The sequence below is a fragment of the Dipodomys merriami genome, unplaced genomic scaffold, assembly GCF_024711535.1.
Source record: "Dipodomys merriami isolate MVZ:Mamm:240054 unplaced genomic scaffold, mDipMer1.0.p SCAF_361, whole genome shotgun sequence".
In the NCBI taxonomy this organism is placed as follows: domain Eukaryota; kingdom Metazoa; phylum Chordata; class Mammalia; order Rodentia; family Heteromyidae; genus Dipodomys; species Dipodomys merriami.
This window is the reverse complement of record NW_027205171.1, coordinates 181,935-188,197: the sequence shown is the minus strand read 5'-3', so window position 1 is coordinate 188,197 and position 6,263 is coordinate 181,935.

Here is a 6,263-nt window from a genome sequence, read left to right as displayed (position 1 = left end):
ATCTTTGCTAGAATTCTGTAATATTTTTCCCATCCATTTAGTTCCCTGCTTTTCTCCTTGTTGATACCTATCTCTCCCAAATTTGATCTTCCCACAAGATCGTTTCTTATTTCTTGGATTTGTTCTAAATGATTATCTATTCTTTCCTATTAGACCTATTCTTTCTTTCACCGCTGAAATTGTCTTCTATGTCATGTATTTGCTGTGGAGACTTTCTACTTTGTTTTTTACTTTCCTGTCTTCTACTTGGTCATTTTTAGGGCTTCTATCTTTTTATTAGAGCTTTGTTTTATGTCTTGTATGGACTTTCTTTAAATCTTTTCTTTGGGTGAGGGGGTGGGAGGGTTGTCTTTTTAGCTGTGTCTTCATTCCTATCGTTTAACTAGACATCATTTTTTTTTTTTTTGCTTAGACCCCCTTTCTTCTGAGAATGTATCTTTCTGTTTATAGTCTCCATGAATTATTTTGCTAATCTTTGGCTGGTCTCATCTTGTTCACAAATTCCCTTCTATAGGTTTTGTATCTTTTCATTAATCACATTTTTCAGCAGTATTTGTAATGTATTTTGAAAACTATTTTCTAGGTCCTTGATTGTCTCTTCTAATGTCTGGTTATTTTTTGTATGAATTATACTACCTTGACATCATTTTACTTGTATTTTTCTGATATGTTCTGTCCTTTTGGAGGATTTCGTGGCTTTCATTTGGAGGAATCTATGATCATAAATGGTGACTGTCTATGTTCTTGCTTGATTTTCCAGGTGTTGGTTTGATCTTCTCTTGTGATTTGATTTTCGGGAATTAGGTTTTTATTTATTTGTTTGTTTGTTTGTTTTTTAGTTTTTTTTTGTTTTCTGTGAAAAAAACATACAGAGGGGTTACTATAACATGGGCAAGGTAATGAGGGCATTTCTTATCAAGCATTGTTGCCTCTTCCTTTGTTTCCCCTTGACATCCCTTCCAATCTCCCCACCACCACCAACACCACTCCCCGTTCCAAAATTGTAAAATTAGTTTTCAAAATAACATCTTGTATATCTCATTTTTGCAATGGTTCCATCTGTATTCCTATTTAAACAATTTGGATTTTCCATCCTCTCCACAAATTATACCAACATCAAATACAGTGAAAACAGGAGTGATATTGTGGGGAAGGGACATACAAAGCAATAAAGAAATACTTTATAAATATGTTAGACACAATAGCAAGAAAGAAAAAAAAATTTGAGTCCTAAACTTGGGTTTCATTTTGCCTAAAATCAATTTATGTAACCCTTTATGCTTATCTCAGACATATACTAGTTATTGCAAATAAAGGAAACCATGGGACCTATGTTTTTTGGGCCTGGCTTACTTCACTTAATATAATTTTTTCCAAGTCTTTCCATTTCCTAACAAATGCGGCAATGCCATTCTTTCTGATGGAGGCATAGAATTCCTTTGTGTATACATACCACATTTTCTTGATTCATTCATCTACTGAGGGGCATCTGGGTTGGTTCCATAACAGCTATGGTAAATAATGCTACAATAAATATAGTTGTGCTGGTAGCTTTAATATAATCTTGCTTGTGATCATTTGGATAAATGTCTAAATGTAGCATTGCTGAGTCATTGGGGAGCTCTATGTGTAGTCTTTTGAGGAATGTCCATACTAATTTCCAAAGTGGTTGTAATAGTTTACACTCCCACCAACTATTCAGTAGCCTTCCCTTCTGTCCACATCCCCTCCATCATCTGTTGTTGTTAGAGTTCTTGACTATAGCCATTCTAACTGGGGTGAAGTAATATCTGAACGTTCTTTTGATTTGCATTTCTTTTATGGCTAGGGATTTTGAGCATTTCTTCATGTGCCTACTGGCGATCCTCTTTCCTCTTCAGAGAAGTTTCTCTTTATGACTTTAGTCTACTTATTTATTGGGAGATTTAACTTTTTTGAGTTCCAGGTATATTTCAGATGTGAGACCCTTGTATGCTTTATGGCTAGTGAAGATCTTCTCCCAATCCGTGGGCTTTCTATTGATCTTGCTAGCTATGCCCTTTGCCAGGCAGAAGCTCGACAAGTTCATGCGATCCCATTTGTCCAAACTTTCTTTGATTTGTTGTGTTTCTGAGTCTCTTTTAAGAAAAATTTGGCCTGTTCAAAGCAGACTTGGGGTTTCTCCTATTCCATCCTGTAATTTTTTTCAGAGTGTCTGCTTTAACTCCAAGGTCTTTGATCCATTTGGAGTTGATTCTGGGGCAAGATGATATGTAAGGATCTAGCTTTACTTTTCTACAAGTGACTAACCAATTTTGCCAGCACCATTTACTGAAGAGGTTGTCTTTCTTCCATTCTATTTATTTGGCTCCCTTATCGAAGATTAGATGGCTATAAGTCTGTGGGTTCATTTCTGGATTTTTTATTCTATTCCATTGGTCCTGAGGTCTGTTCTTGTGCCAGTACCAAGCTGTTTCGATTATTATGGCTTTATAGTAGAGTTTGAAATTTGGTATTGATATTCCTCCAGCAATGTTCTTTCTGTGAATTATCATTTTTGCTCTTTAGGGTCTTTTTTTGTTCCATATGTTTGGATTGCGTCTTCTATTTCCTTGAAGAATGAGTTTGGAACATTGATAGCTATCACATTAAGTTGTAGATACCCTTGGGAAGTATTGCCATTTTCACGTTGTTGATCCTTCTAATTCAGGAGCATGGGAGGTTTTTCCACTTTCTAAGTTGTTTTGATTTCCTTTTTCAGGTTTTTAACGTTTTCATCATAAAGGTCCCTCAATTCTCTGGTTAAGTTAATTGCTAGGCATTTTATTTTTTATGGGGTATTATGAATGGATTTGTGTTCCTGATTTCAGCCATGCTTTTCTCATTGTTGGCATACAAAAAAGCCATTGATTTTTGAGGGTTAATTTTATATCCTGCTAATTTGCCAAAATTTGGATTCAGCATGAGTAATTTGGGAGTAAAATGCATGAGGTTCTTTAAATACAAGATCATGTCATCTGTAAAGAGGGAGAGTTTTACTTCATCTTTCCTTATTTGGATCCCTTTTATATTTCCATCTAGTCTTATTGCTGTAGCTAGGCAATCTAATACTAAATTGATGAGAAGTGGAGAGACTGGACATGCTTGTCTCATTCCTGAGTTGAGGAAATGTCTTTAGTTTTTCACCATTAAGTATAATGCTGGCTCTAGGTTTGTCATATACAGCCTATATTGTATTGAGGAATGTTACCTGAATTCATAGTTTTTCCAGAATCTTCATTATAAAGGGGTTTTTGATCTTGTCAAATGCTTTTTATACATCTATTGAGATAACCATATGGTTCTTATACTTGCTCTTGTTCATGTGATGAATTATATTAATTGATTTGTGAATAGGGAACCAGATTTGCATCCCTGAAATGAATCCTATTTGATCGTGGTGTTTGATTTTTTGGATGAATTGTTAAAGTTGATTGGCCAAAATTTTGTTGAGAAGTTTTGCATCAATGTTCATCAAAGAAATGGGTCTATAGTTCTCTTTCTTTGATGAGTCCCTTCCTCATTTAGGGATGAGATTTTTGATGGCTTCATAGAATAAGTTTAGTAGTGAACCTTCGCTTTCAATTTCATTGAAGTGTTGATGGAGTATTGGTGTGAGCTGTGCTTTGAAGGCCTTGTAGAATTCTGCTGTAAAACCATCTGGTCCTGGGCTTTTGTTAGATGGGAGGTCTCTAATTTCTCTTTCTATTTCAATACTTGATATGGGCCTATTAAAATGGTTTAATTCATCTTGGTTTAGTTTTGTCATATTGATATTTGCTAGGAAAATGTCCCTTTCTGCCATATTCTCAAACTTATTAGCAAAAAAGTTTGAGGAGTATTCAATTTAATGTTCTGAATCTTGGTTGTTTCTGTTGTTGTGTTTCCATTCTCATGCTTGATTTTACTTATTTGCATGTGTTCTCTTCTTTTTCTGATAACATTTGCTAAGGGTCTGTCAATTTTGTTAATTTTTTGTAAGAACCAGATCTTTGTTTTGTTGATTCTTTCTATGGTTCTTTGGATGCTAATTCCTTTAATTCTGATTTAGTTTTAATTATTTCTTTCTGTCTACTGGATTGGGGTATATGTTGCTGCTCCTTTTCAAGGAGGTTCAGATGTGTCATTAAATTGTTGTTTTCAGATCTCTCCAGTTTGTTGATGCAGGAACTCAGGGCTATAAACTTGCCTCTAAGTTCTGCCTTTGCTCTGTCCCAGAGGAGCTGGTTATATGTGTGTTCATCTTTGTTGAATATCATGAACATTTCAATTTCATTTCTAATCTCTTCCATGACCCACTGATGATTCAACAGTGTGCTGTTCAGCCTCCATGTGTTACCGGACTTTCTTTGGTGGCTTTTGGTGTTGAGTTCTAATTTTATTCCCTTGTGGTCAGAGAGAATGCAAGGTATAACTTCAATATTTCTGAATTTGGACGAGTTTGTTTTGTGACCTAAAATGTGGTGTATTTTGAAAAAAGTTCCTTGTGCTGCTTACAAAAACCTGTATTCTAATGCTGCTGGGTGAAATTTTTGGGAGATGTCTGTTAAATCTAGTTGTTCCATGCAATTGTATAGATCTGCAGTTTCTCTGTTGAGTTTTTGCTGCATTGATCTCTCTAGTGGGAATAGTGGTGTGTAAAAGTCCCCAATAATTAATTTCTTTGTATCTACTTGAAATTTGAGGGAAACTAATGTTTCTTGGACAAATTTAGGTGCTCCATTGTTTGGTGAATAGATATTTAGAATTTTAATGTGGTGAATAGGTATTTATAATTGTCATGTCCTCCTGAAAGAGAGATCCCCTAATTAGTATGTAGTGGTCTTATTTATCTCTTCTCACTAATTTTAATTTTAATTCTAATTTATCTGATATTAGGATTGCAACTCTTGCCTGTTTATTGGGGCTGTTTGCTTGGTAGATTTTGTTCCCGCATTTCCCTTTCAAAAGTTGTTCGTTTTTATGGGCAAGGTATGACTCCTATAAGCAGTAGATAGAAGGACCTTGCTTTTTAATCCAGTCTATGTAGCTTAATTGGAGAGTTAAGTCTGTTAATGTGTTGAGAGTTAGGACTGAGAGGTGTTTCCTAGTTCCTGACATGTTATCCACCTTCTTGGGAGCTGAGGCAACTGGGTTCTTATTATGGTCCTTGGATTTTCAGTTTGGGTGCAGTTTCTTGGCCTTTTTTGTGGTCTTGTTAGTTTTCAATGTGTAGGACATCTTTAAGTATCTTCTGTAGGGTGGTTTGGTGGAGTTATAGTGTTTCAGTTTTTCTTTGCTATGGAAGGTTTTTTTTGACCTTTGGTTATGAAGGAGAGTTTAGCTGGTTACAGTATTCTTGCTTGATTGTTGTTTGTCTTTAGTGCATGGCATACATCATTCCAGGCTCTTCTTGCTTTAATTGTCTCAGCTGAGAAATCTCAGGTGATTCTATTTGGTTTCCCTTTATAGGTGAGTGATCTTTTCTCCTTGACAGCTTTAAGGATCTTTGTCTTGGTCTGAAGTGATTCTATGCAGATTATAATGTGATGGTGGGATGTCCTGTTCTAGTCCATTTTGGGGGGTTCTAAAAGCTTCTTGTGTATGAATAGGCCTATCTTTTTTCATGTTTGGGAAGTTCTCTGCTAGGATCCTGTTAAACAAATTCCCTAGACCATTAACCTCTCTCTCTAGGTGTTCCTCTACACCCATTATCCTCAGATTAGGCCTTCTGATGCTGTCTTCCAAATATTGAATAGATCTATCATATTTCTTGGATTTGTCTTGGATAGTTGCATGTTCTTTCTCTATAATATCTAGGCTGTCTTCAATCCCCGAGATTCGATCATCTGCATGTTCTAACCTGCTGTCAAGACTTTCTACTTTGTTTTTTTTTATTTCTCTTTCTTCTAATTGGTCAGCTTTGATGGCTTCAAATTCTTTGTTGAAGCTTTGTTTTAGATCTTGTATGAACTTCTTTACTTCCTTAATTTGGTGTTCAGTGTTTATTCTCAAATCACTTAGTTGATTGGTTTTTTTTTTCCCTTGGACTCCTGTTCCCTCTGTTGAGTTCCATTCAGCATTCCTTTTGTAGTCTCCCTGAGTTCTTTCAGTTCTCTGTTTATGGATTCCATGAATGCCTCTATTGATCTTTGTCTATTCTCATCCCGCTCTCACAATTCCTGTATTACTCTTTGATTACTTTTATGTTCATGCAATTCCTGAATTTCTCTTTGACTGTTCTCAGCCTGCTCACATAATTCCTG